The 13,473-nt window shown below is 40.6% G+C and overlaps 1 protein-coding gene across 2 annotated transcripts in view; it reads right to left on the reverse strand.

The window, feature by feature from the left end:
• PTPRG (protein tyrosine phosphatase receptor type G) overlaps positions 1-13,473 on the reverse strand; it is an 807,880-nt gene that overhangs the window by 97,517 nt on the left and 696,890 nt on the right. The window lies entirely within an intron of this gene.

Genomic DNA, 13,473 nt, shown 5'->3' on the forward strand with positions numbered 1-13,473 from the left:
GATAATTTGACACAAAAGCATGAACCACTTTGCTCTCAAAAATATTGAGATTTCTTTCCAACCCTCCCCTCCTCTGTGAACACTGCCAGCTTTTCTGTTTAAGGAACAGACCGTTTCAGCTCCATCAAAAAACTGACTACTTCCTCTAGAATCAAAAGTCACCAAGTAACAACTTGATCTCTTGGCTAAAGTTGTTTCGGACTTAAACATCCAATCCGTTAAAGCAGCTTAGACTCAAGAGTCAGGAAAAACTGGATTTAAGTCATGTCTCAGACAAGTCATTGCCCCTTTACCCAATAAAAGAGCAATGGAGTTGGTTAAGGGATGTTGCCATAATCCATGTGATTTTGAATAAATTATCTGGGCCTATGTGTGAAATAAGGATGTATGTATGTCATGTCCTAGATGGTCCCTTGAGATATAAATCTATGATTACAAGGGAGTGGGGCTAGAGGCAGAGGAAATCAATAAATTGTAGGCCTCATTCAGAGCTTTCTTGGTAAAGTGGAAGTTCCTTATACTAATTAAATCACTAGTCCAAAAAAAAATAATAATAATAATAAAAGGAAGAAAAAAAGAAAAAAAAGCTCTTGTGAAGAGAAAAGTAAAGGTAAAGTAAACAATCTAGGTCCCAGATTCAGAAAGACCTGGCTCCAAACACACAGTGGCTGTGTGATGATGGGCAGGTTGCTCAACCTCTCAGACCTCTAAGACAACTTGTGGGTAGAAGTTGTGGGAAGATGCTGACCTGTGTTTAGAGAGAGGGAGTTTCCCTACCAGGAGTTATTATAGCAATCTAATTAGGCCTGGTCCAAAAAAAGAATAATAAAAGGAGTTCCTTAAAATAAAAAAGGGGTATGTGTTGTGGGGCAAGGTAGGTTAGAAAGAAAGAAAATCATTAGACTAAAGAAGGGGCTCTCAGGGAACAGGAAGTTCCTGGAGTTCTTCCTTCAGCTCATCAAGCCATCCCACCTAATCCCATCTTTAAAGTATCATTCAGTGTGTTTAAGCATCTGCTGGAGGCAGTGAATCTTGCTTCTCTTTTTGCCTAATGAGCAGAACTTTGCCTGTTCAGAAGCTCTGACGGGCATCTCAGGGCCAATCTGACAGCAGGGGGCCGTTGCCATAACAACGGGCAGCGCCTGTGAATTCTGAAAGGGCCCCGAGTAGCCGTTTGGGAAATGGTTATTGAGGGGAAACTTGCAAAGGAATGGCTGCCTCAGCCAGCAGATGACCCGGGCCCCCCCTTGCCCACAGCTGCAGGCCTTGAAGGGCAGAGAAAGCCCCATCAGCCACCCCGGAGAACAGCTGTGGCCCCTCCACAGAGGACCCTCCCCAGACAGAGGCTCTGAAGGAGACAATTGTCCTAATGAACCTCAGACCTCTGGGCGAGCCATCTTTAGTCACCATGAAGAAAGACTATGATTTCCTAATCTTTTCAGAGTCCCCCAGATCCTCTCATGCATTTAAAATAAGCGGGTATTTATTCTGGATGTGCTTTCATATGAACATTCTCTCCTCTGATAGGAAGTAAAAGGCCTTGAGAGCAGGGATTGTTTCATATGCTTCCTGTACCCTCAGCACCTGGTATTGCCCAGCACATAGTAGGTGCTTAATAAACACCAATTGGGCCTACTACATTTGTGTGAGAAAGAGGGAGAATCAATCCTTTGTTCAGCGAGGGCTGCGTCTTGCTCCCTTCCCGTGCCCCGTTATTTGGTGAAAAATCATAGAATTGTGACCTTCTCTGCCTTGGAGATGCGGCTCAAGTGCCACCTTTGACAGGAACACTTTCCTAACCTCTGCCCCTCCCAGGTGCTGTGGGATCCACAGAACTCCTTCATATAATTTTGTATTTGTTCACTTAAAATTTATCCTGCCTGTTGTTGATATGTATTTGCAGTTACTTGCATCAGAATACAAGCTCTTTGTGAAGAGGGATCATTTCATTCTTTGTATTTGTGCCTGAAACAGAGCCTGACACATAGTAGGCACTTGATCAGCAGCTAGATGGTATAGAGGGTGGAATGTTAGACTTAGCATTACTAAGAAATGAATTCTTCCTTAGAATTGTGGGACTTTGGACAAAATCCTGAATCTCTCTCATCTGTAAAATGGGGATTCTTCCTTAGAATGGTGAGACTTTGGACAAGATGCTGAATCTCTCTCATCTGTAAAATGGGGATTCTTCCTTAGAATTGTGGGACTTTGGACAAAATCCTGAATCTCTCTCATCTGTAAAATGGGGATTCTTCCTTAGAATTGTGGGACCTAAGACAACACCTTGAACTTCTCTCAACTGTAAAACAAATTCTTCTATAGAATGATGGAACATTGGACAAGTCATGGAACCTCTTTCATTTGTAAGATGGGAATTCTTCCTTAGAATGGTGGGACGTTGGATAAGATGCTGAACCTCTCTCATCTGTAAAATGGGAATTCTTCCTTAAAATCGTGGGTGGGACCTTGGACAAGACCTTGAACCTCTTTCATCTGTAAAACAGGAATTCTTCCTTAGAATGGTGGGACCTTGGACAAGACACTGAACCTCTCATTTGTAAGATGGGAACTTTTTCTTAGAATGGTGGGAACAAGACCCTGAAGCTCTCTCATCTGTAAAATGGGAATTCTTCCTTAGAATTGTGGGATGTTGGCCAAGATGCTGAACCTCTCTCATCTGTAAAATGGGAATTCTCTCTTAGAATGGCGGAACATTGGACAAGACGCTGAACCTCTCTCCTCTATAAAATGGGAATAATAAAAACTACCTTCCAGAATGGTTGTGAAGATCAAATGAGGCAATATATATGTAAAGTGCTTTGCAAAGCTTGCCATCATAATTGATAAATACTGGCTGACCCATGAGTTGACTGGACATCAAGTCCATTCCTTTCATTTAATAGATGAAGAAAATGAGAATCAGAGAAATGAAGTGTTTGTTTAAGGTCACTCAGTCACTGAAGAAGCAGAGCTGGGATTGGAATCCCTAGGTAAGCCTGCTTCAGTCCCAAAATTCTAGAGAAATCCAAGTGTATGGCTAAGTTGGTGAAGCTTCCCATCTTCCAAACCTCCCAAAGGCTATCCCATTGGCCACCTGCCTTTGATCTCTCCACAGCTACTCACAGGCCTGCATTTGATGAAAGCTTTCTTGCAGCATATTTCTCCCTCCTGGTTTTTTCCCCCTTTCCTTCCCCCGGGACGGGTGTTTAAAACAAACGTAGCCATGAGCTACTTGGAAGAGGCTGCTGCCAGAGCAGATGGAAGGAGGGAGATGTGTACATGAGATCGGCGGCGCCACGTTCTCATTGTCGCCACTGTGGGAATGAGTACAGGAAGGGAGTGGGTGCAGCTTCCCAGAGAGGCACACATGTGGTCAGCCCTTCCATGGACAAAAACTCAACAAAACAATGTGTGCGTGGGGGGGTGGGAGAGAAGGGGCAGTTAGCATGGCCTGTGCTTGATTTTCACATGCATCTGTGTGCTTGTCAGAATATCCCCCCTCTCCCCCTCATTCAGGCTTTGTATCCACATGTATTTATTATACACTGTATTCTACTCAACATCAAGGCAGGGGGAAAATGTGATGTCAACAGAAATCACTTGTTTTCATGAATAGGGCTCTTAATGAGGAAGCCCTAACACATGGTGAAATTTCTAAAAATGTATATGCCTGCATTTAGTGTTCGGAGCTCCTGGGAGGGAGACCTTCTGAAAGATGCTGGTCCATGGAGATTCCACGCATCTTTCTCATGTCCTAAGTACCGTCTCACCAGCACAGAACATCAGAAAACAAATTCTAGAGAGCAGGAATTTACAGATGGAGAAACTGAGGCATTAGGATGTTAAATGACTTGCTTATAGTCACAAGACTGGTAAGTGTTTGAGGAAGGAGTAGAAGTTACATCTAATCCCTTTATCTTACAATTGATAAGAACATCTACATATTGCTTAGGAGAGGCAACTCTCTCCTTTTATAGATAAGGAAATGGAAGAGCAGAGAGGTTAATTAAGTTGCCAGAAATACACAGCTAGTGAAATAATTGAACAAAACTTGTCTGAGGTGGGAGTCAAAATCAGTTCTTCTTGAATCCACTCTTCTATCACCTTTTTCAAATGCTTCCCATACTGATCTTTAGCAATGTGGGTCAAAAAAAAACAAAAACAAAAACAAAAAAACATTCTCAGCAGGGGCAGAGAAGACAGATCAATTTTTCTGTCTCAGAATCAAAAGATGACCCATTGTTGTCATTTCATTTCTCTGCGACCCCGTTTGGGGTTTTCTTACCAAAGATAGTGGGGTAGTTTGCCATTTCCTTCTCCACTTCATTTTACAGATGAGGAAACTGAGGCAGACAGGATTAAGTCATTTGTCCATAGTCTCATGAGTATCTGAGACCAGATTTGAATTCAGTAAGATGAGTGAGTTCAAATGAAGACTCAACTCCAATTCTGACAAGGAAAAGGGTAGAAAAAAAAAAATTCCTGGAAAGAATCCTTTTGGCAAGCTGGTACTGAAGCCACTGAGAATGCAAAGAAATAACTCACTGTTCGCCTGGAGAGAGAAGATATTAGTTGCTTGCTTGGGGGCTCCCCCACTGAAGCTCTTGCCTGAGTAATGGAGAACTAACTAACTAAGTCAACACATTTCTCTTCACTGCCCGATGTGCATAATAACTTAGCTGGCTCCAAGTGACAGCATCCTGAGGTCTTTGCCAGAATAATTTGGCAGTGCTGGGAAAATAGTGGCTCTTAGCTGATCCCCAAGTCAGCTCATGCTCCCTTTTGAACCTTTGTGAAAGTGACAGAGGAAACAGCTGAGTTCTCTTTCCCAGGCCTTTTTTGCCTTCACCACACACATGTTTTGAGCCAAAGGAAATGCTGCTTGCCATCTATCCGCATGACACCACGCCGAGGTGTTAAGGAGAAAGAGACACATGGTCCCAGTCTCTGAGGCTGTGAAAAGGACAATGGGACTATCGGTTCTGAGGCGGAGGAGCTCGCCTTCCAGCGAACTTTCTCTGTTGTAAAACACAAGAAAAACCCAACACATATCTCTTTCTAGCTTTGCTATTTGAAATGGGAAGGGCTCACTAATCTCTTAGGCTCAGTATCCAGGTGACTCTGGGTAAGTCACTTGAAATCAAATTTACTGGGCAGTGAGATGGATCAGTGGTGAATCTGGAATCAGGAAGATTTGAGTGGAAATCCAGCCTCAGACTAGCTGGGTGAGCCTGGGCAGATCATAGGAATAAGTCACTTAATGTTGCCTCAGTTTCTTTATCTGTAAAATGGATCACAGGAGGAAAAAGCAAATCATTCTAGCAGATCATAGGGATGAGTCACTTAATTTTGCCTCTGTTTCTTTATCTGTAAGCTGGATTGCAGGAGGAAAAGGCAAACTATTCTAGCACATCATAGGGATGAGTCACTTAATTTTGCCTCAGTTTCCTGATTTGTAAAATGGATCACAAAAGGAAAAGGCAAAGCATTCCAGCATCTTTGCCAATAAAATCCCCAAATGGGTAATAGAGGGTCAGACCTGACTGAAATGACTGAACAATTCTTGTAAAGCACCCAGCACAATGGCTGGCGTGTAGCATGTCCTATAGAAATGCTCATTCTCTTTCCTTTTCCTGAGCCTAAGTTTCCTCCTGTGTATACTGAAAGGATTCAGAGAAAGCTTGGTGTCATTTTTTCACCTGCAGTGAAAAGGATGCTGAGACTGGAGTTTCAGAGATTTGAATTCTCATCACAGTCTAGAACAGTGCTTCTTAAACTTTTTCAACTTGTGACCCTTTTTCTGAGACCCCGGGTATATAGATATATAAAAAAAGTATACACATCAGACATTTATTGATAATAAATCATAATTCTGTGATCCCCACTTTCAGTTACAAGACCCCATATGGGGTCGTGACCCACAGTTTAAGAAGCTGGGATCTAGATCAGGGGTTCTCAAACTACGGCCTGCGGGGCCAGATGCGCCCGCTGAGGACATGTATGCGGCCCACCGGGTTATGGCAAATGGGCTGAGGGGCGGAGACAGAGTGTGATCTTTTGTTTTTACTATAGTCCGGCCCTCCCACAGTCTGAGGGACAGTGAACTGGCCCCCTATTTTAAAAGTTTGAGGACCACTGATCTAGATGATGTTGGGAAAACTTTGTTTAGGTCTCAGTTTACTTTGCTCTAAAATGAATGGGGCTGCATTTCACGGTCTCTGAGTATCCTTTCAGTCTAAAATTGATTCTATGACAAGATAATCCCCTGAAGTCCCTTCTAGTGCTAACATTCTTGGAAGTGATGATGAGAATTTTTGGATCTGGACTGTGATTACATTGGTTTAGGGGATTCCTGAAAAGGAAACAGTCTTTGCCAGTGCCAAGAGGCACTGGTTCTGTATCTCCAAGTCCCTGAAAGTTGTCTGAGATACTGAGAGGGTCAATGACTAGCCCAGGTTCACACAGTAGTGACATATGAACCCATGGCTTCCTGACTCTGAAGTCAGCCTGTATTTTTCATCTCTATGATGGGCATATGAACCATGATATTCTAGTCTTCTGGACACACAAGATTAGACCTCCTGGAAATCTCTCTTCCATTATTTACCCTCAGTTATACAAACACCAAAAAGCTTTTGCTTTTTTTTTTGAATGGAATAAGCTGAATTGCTTCAGGTTTTTTGAATTGTCAACGTATTAGTGTTCTAGGAACTTAGAGAATTGAAATCTAATGTTGTCTTGGGGAATGTATTCCACCTGACATTTAAAAGTGGACTCAGCATTTCTTTCTTCCAGATTCTATGATTTTTATTAGTGAGGAAATTCTCAATGCAGAAGCTTCTTCTACACATGCAGACTGGCGACGCATCTGGAACTGAGCTGTCTGGAACACTCACAGGAATACACGGCTAATAAGTCTCAAAATCAGCATTTGAGGGGGCACCTAGGTGGTGCAGGGGATAGAGCACCAGCCTTGAATTCAGGAGGACCTGAGTTCAAATGTGGTCTCAGACACTTAACTTCCTAGCTGTGTGACCCTGGGCAAGTCACTTAACCCCAGCCTCAGGGAGGAAAAAAATCAGCACTTGAACCTTGCTCTTTCTCTGAAGTCACCTTTCTACTTATTGGCCCATACTGCTTCTTATGTCAAACTACTTGGACAGAATTAGTGCTAGGTTATTAATTACATTTTTTTATTTGGTCTGTGCAGGTGTATTCATTGGCTTATGAAGCTATCATTGAGGAAACTTTCTCTCCCATCACAGATGGGCACATGAGTCTTAGAATGAGAGTTATCAGAGTCTTAGAGCAGAGATTGTCCTGGAGGCACCAACCAAGTGTGGAGTCTTGTCTAGGTCATAAAGCTAGGTCTTTCTGACTCATATTCACGTTTTTAGTGTGCTGGTAATTTTTAGTATAGACACCGAACAAAAAAAAAAAAAAATAAAAAAAAAAGAGGGGTGAGAAAGAGTTATGCTTTGGGAGAAGGGGAAAAGAGAGTTGGAGTGGGAATTTTTTTTTTCCTATAAAAGAGGTGTTTAAGAAAGAATTTTGATGGAAGAAACTGGGGGGTGATGGTAGCCAATGCTTGAACCTCACTCTGATTGGAACTGGTTAAGAGGGAAGAATACACATACACAAACATATGTATGGGTTTAACAATATGTTGTATACAAGAGACATACTTGAAACAGAAAGACACGCAGTTAAAATAAAGGGCTAGATCAGACTCTTATGTTTCACCCCAAAAATAAAAGGTCTGAGCTATCAATCTTGAACTTAGACACAGCAAAAAACAAGCAAACAACCAAACCAAAACAAAACAAAACACACAAAAAAAATCCTGACTAGGGCAGCTAGGTGGTGCAGTGGATAGAGAACAAATACTGAATTCAGGAGGACCTGAGTTCGTATCTAGTCTCAGACACTTAACATTTTTTAGCTAGGTGACCCTGGGCGAGTCACTTAACCCCAATTGCCTCAGCAAAAAACAAACAAACAAACAAACAAACAAAAAACCAAAAGAAAAAAAAAAAACAGACTTACTTAAATGAGATAACAAAGGAAATTACATTTTGCTAAAAGGTACCAGAGACAATAAAGTAATATCAAAAAATGTTAAGGGCAAATTTTTCTGATAAAGGCTTAATATCTCAAATATATATGGAAATGAGTCAAATTTATAGCAATAAGAACCATTACCCAAATGGTACATGATGCAAATTAAAATAACTGAAGGTACTCTTCACACAAATCAGAAATAACAAATGCTGGAAGGCAGGAAGGAAAATATGTGTATCAATAAACTGTCGGTGGAGTTGTAAACTCATTAAATCATTCTAGAGAACAATTTGAACTAATTATGCCCAAGGGCTATAAAACTTTGACCCAAAGATACCTAGGTTCCATACCACTAACAAATCAAAGAAATAAAAAAAAGACATATATTTATAGCAACTCTTTTTGTGCTGACAAAGAATTGGAAATTGAGGGAATGCTCATCAATTCCAGAATAGCTGAACATAGTGTGGCATTTCATTGTGATGGAATACTATTATGCCGTAAAAAATGACAAGGGCAGGGCAGTTAGGTGGTACAGTGGATAGAGCACCAGCCATGAAGTCAGGAGAACTTGAGTTCAAATGTGACCTCAGATACTTAATACTTCCTAGCTAAGTGTCCCTGGGCAAGTCACTTAACCCCAATTACCTCAGCAAAAAACAAACAAACAAACAAATAAATAAAAAATAAAAACAAAAGAAATGATAAGGGAGTGGTTTTAGCAAAAACAAAACAAATTATGTCATCACTCATATGAACTGATGCAAAGTAAAGTGAGAAGAATCAGAAAATCATTGTGCTCAGTAATGTAATGATGATCAGTTGTGAAATATTTGGCTATTCTGATCAATACAACGATTTAAGACAATTCCAAAGGATTCATTGTGAAAAAATTCTCTGATGTTTCCAGACAGAGAACTGATAAAGTATGAATGAAATTGAATTTAAATTTTCTTGCTTTGTTTATTTTTCTTACTTTTTTTTTGTGATATAGCTAATATGGAAATGTTTTGCTGGATTTCATGTGTATAAATGATGTCATTTTGCTTGCCTTCTCAGTAGGTGAAGATAGTGAGAGGCAGGAAGAGAATTTAGAATGCAAAATTTAGAAAGGATAATAATAAATAAATGTTTTTGTTTTTTTAAAGAAAAAGAAAATATTGTCCGTAATTACTGTCTCCACTCTTTTCTCATCTCAATCATTTTGTGATCTGCCTTTTTACCTTATTACCTTATTGAAATTACGCTCTTGGGGCAGCAAGATAGCCCAGTGGATAGAGCATCAGCCCTGAAGTCAGGAGGACCTGAGTTCAAATTTGATCTCAGACACTTAACACTTCCGAGCTGTGTGATCCCAGGCAAATCACTTAACCCCAATTACTTCAGTCAAAAAAGAAAAAAAAAAAAAAGAAAAAAGAAATTACCCTCTTCTGTTGATTTCAGCCTCACTGGGCATTCTTACCTGGCCTCTGAACCATCCTGATACACTGGCCTTTCTTCTATGGCTCAGGTGTGGCTCTCCCCTCCCCATATTCCTGACTGCCTGCCTCCATGCCCACAATGCACCTGTGCTATACTTTTACTTTACAGAGTCCATCTTTGCCCTCAAGATACAAATCAATCACTGCCTTTTCTAGAAGACCTTTTCTGATCCTTCAACTTGTAAGTACTCTCCCAGTCTCCCTTGTATATACATTTTACATCTATTTAGTTTGTCAGTCACTTCACTTGATCCTCACAAAAGCACTGGGAGCAGCCACCATTATTGACCCCATTTTACAAATGGGGAATCTGAAGTGTAGGAGGTGGAGGAATTTCCCAAATATCACACAGTTCATTTCTTTAAACACATCTCCCCTATTTTATAACCAAAGCTAAAAATGTTTCTATCTGTAAGTCATTTGGAAGCAGGTTTGAGCTCCAAGTAATTGAGGCTTTAATCTACCAGTAAAAGAAAACCCTTTGTCTTATTCTAGTGAAGGCCACATTGTCAGGTCAATTAAGTTTATGCTGTAGGCCTTTCTCACAGTAAGATCACTGCAGGTTCTGGAAGGGACACCTTTTTCTCTCCATCTCTCTCAGTCCATAAGACAAACTGTTCAAGAGGCCTTCATAAAAGTAACCTTAACCTCAAAGGTCTATTTCTCTTTCTGTTTTGTGAGACACTTTGAGTAGTCTTCCAATTATGGTAGGGATTTCCAATCTTTGGAGGTTGTCCAAGAGAGCTCCTTGATTGAACACAACTGCTTTTGCCACTAGGTTCATCGTACTGACCCTGGAGTCAAAATATCTGGATATAAATCTTGTTTTTACCCATTTAAATTTGGGGAAATGATGAAATCTCTCTCATCCTCAAAGATGTATAGACATAAAGTTAGTATCTTTAGTTTGATCTTGAAATACTTCTGACAGTAATGGATATGGACAAAATAGATCAGTGGCCATTGTTTAGGACATTTGCTTCTGACATGGAGATAAAGGTTTTCTCTCTTTCCTTGGTCTGAATCCACACTAATCTTATCCTCTTTTACTCAGAAGCTCCCTTCAAGAACCCCAGATGTACCTTTGGCTTTATGGTTCCAACAGCTAATGCCATATGAACTGAGCCTTCCAAGCCCAGCAGAAAAACTATGATATCGTTGCCATCTTAGCAAGAGAGGGTGATTAATGCTCATTAGCACAAATTCACTTATTCTTCCTCAGGATCTCTTAAACTTCAGGAGCATTTCTGTGCCCAAAGGATATACTTTATATCTGTCCTGACCTTCCACTTCTTCCTGACAAAAGATGGGAATAGTTGAAGTGGAAATGATGTCTTTTCTTTCCTCCTCTTGGTTTTTGGGAATGGGGCTTCTCCAGGGTGTGAGTGACGAATTCTCAAGTCCTTCTCTGTATTACAATTGCTCTATTGGTTTTGTAATATGAGCTGATCTCTCCCTTAGGAGAGGAGGTAAAGGGGACTGAGTGAGACCTTTCTTGAGTGTCCCAAGATATGAGAAAGGGCGAAACGGTCCCTATGGAAATCAGAGGTTTCAATTAAAAAAAAAAAAAAAAGAAAGAAAGAAAAAGAAAAGAAAAAGCATCTGGGGAAGCAGAAGGCAGAAGCACTGAAAGGAAACTGGGACTCTTTGCTCCTCAGTTTTCCCATCCACTAATGAAAGGGGCTGGACTAAATGGCCTCTGATATTCCTTCCTAATCTCTGATTCTAGATTTCTTCAAGTTCTAGGTCTCTAAAGCCATGGCCCTTATCTGAAGATGATCTAGAAATTTCACAGTGAAGTGCAAGTTCAATATAAATCTAGTGTATTACTGCAGATCCAAAGCCCGATGAAGGGAAGCATGGTGTCTGGGACTGGGGAATGGTTAGTTGCTCTACTCTTTTGTGGTGACAAAAAGTAAAGTACTAAAGTACTGTGCACCATATATTTTAGGAAGAATAAGTTGGAGAAGGTCTCAATATCTTGCCAGATGATGATGGGTTGAAGGAACCATGGATGTTTATCTTAGAGAAGAGAAGACTTAAGTTGGGATGGGGGATGGTGAGCAACTTCAAGTATTCTAAGAGTTGACATGGAGAAAAACTCTTAGATCAGCTCTGTTTGGTCTCAGCAGGAATAGGTGAATGAGTAGAAGGTAGAAGGAGGCAGATTTAGGGCTGGCCACTAATTACTTTTCTCCCTTGGATTACAAATAACTGAGTGACATATTCAGATTCAAAGATAGGGACAGCTACATTGGTGCACAGAGAACCAAGTCTAGAGTCAGGAAGATTCATTATCCTGAGATCAAATCTAACCTCAGATGTCAATTAACTGTGTGACCTTGAACAAGTCACTTAACCCTGTTTGCCTCAGTTTCCTCATCTGTACAGTGAGCTAAAGAAGGAAATGGCAAACCACTCCAGAATCTTTGCCAAGAAAACCCTAAATGAGGTTATGGAGAGTCAGAAATGATTAAAAATGACCGAACAACAACAAATAACAATAACAAAAATTTAGAGATTAAGTCCATCTTGTGGGAGCAGGACACAAATGATATAAACATCTAGCTTACAGAACTATTCTACAGTGAATGCTGATTATGCAGCCACCAAACCTATGAGATGTTAATCAGCAGTTGCGAAAAATGAGTTCTTCGTCTTTTTTCCAAAAAAAAAAAAAAAAAAAAAAAACAAAACCCCAAACCCTCTGACACTCCAAAGTCCTGCAGCGTCTCTGTTTCAATTTCAGGCAAAGAATGGGTCAGGCTCTCCTCCGGCCTTGATGTGTGTTTTATTTAGGGCAGGTTTGTTCACATATCATTCACTGTCTCTAAGTGTCCAAAAGATAAGAAGGCCAGTTCTGTCTGTGTATTGTCAAAACTGCTTTGTCAAAGGGTCACAGGACTTGCTTCTTCCCTTACCAATTCCCTGTGTTCCCAATATCCACCTTGACTCCAAACATTAATTTAAAAAATATATGTGTTGGCCAGAAAGGAGGCCCTATCCCCTGCTGATCTCATTCTCAACTACTTTTTTTTCAGACACTGCTAATTCAAATTTCTTTTTTGTCTTTCTGATTATTATGTTATCACCATCACTAGTTTTATAAGTTAAAAAAAAAAGTTTTGTGCTAAAAAAATAAAGTTTAAAGACCAGACTGCCTTAAACCCATCCTTTTAAAATGTAGTTTTATAATTGTGACTCTTGGAACCTATCCTATTTCTTGGACAGCTTTCAAATTCTTCCACTAAACATCTATTTGTACTTGAGAAAAGCAAAGCTATTTTGGCCACTCACTTCCAAAAAAAGTCCCAGGGGAAAAGTGTAAGCCCTCAGGAGAGTGCTGGCTAGCTCTCTGCCCTCACTTGCCCATTTTTCTGTAAGGGGCGAGGGATGAAGAAGTCACTGAAGGAGGCCTGGTCCTGCCTTCCTTGATCCTATTCACTTAAATTCACTGCTGGCTCCTTTTTTGTTTTTGGATCTCATCAGTCTGGGCATCTGGGGGTGAGGAACTCTCTCTGTCACTGCAGATGGAGCTCTTCCCTACAATTTAACCTTAGTGAAAAATTTAGAGATTCAGTGACTTGCCCAGAATCCCACAGACAACTTATCACAGGTAGATTTGGAAGCCAGCTCTTTTTGACCCAGAAGCTCGCTATCTACTGTGCAACAGCTGCTTCTCCTGACTTCTCCTGTTATTAATGATTTGTACCACATATTCTCTGGCATCATCAAGGCACAGTTGAAAGCTCAGTGAAACCTTTGTAGACTTACTAAAATTTCATATTTTAAATATGTAATAGCTCAACAGCAAGCTTAGGGATTCTTAATTTGTTTATGGTTGTCATGGATCCCCTTGGCAGTCAATCTGGTGACACCTATGGATCCTTTCTCACAATCTCTAAATAATTGAAGGAAATGCTCAATTTTA

The sequence above is a fragment of the Sminthopsis crassicaudata genome, chromosome 1 (genome assembly GCF_048593235.1).
Source record: "Sminthopsis crassicaudata isolate SCR6 chromosome 1, ASM4859323v1, whole genome shotgun sequence".
NCBI classification, from domain to species: Eukaryota; Metazoa; Chordata; class Mammalia; order Dasyuromorphia; family Dasyuridae; genus Sminthopsis; species Sminthopsis crassicaudata.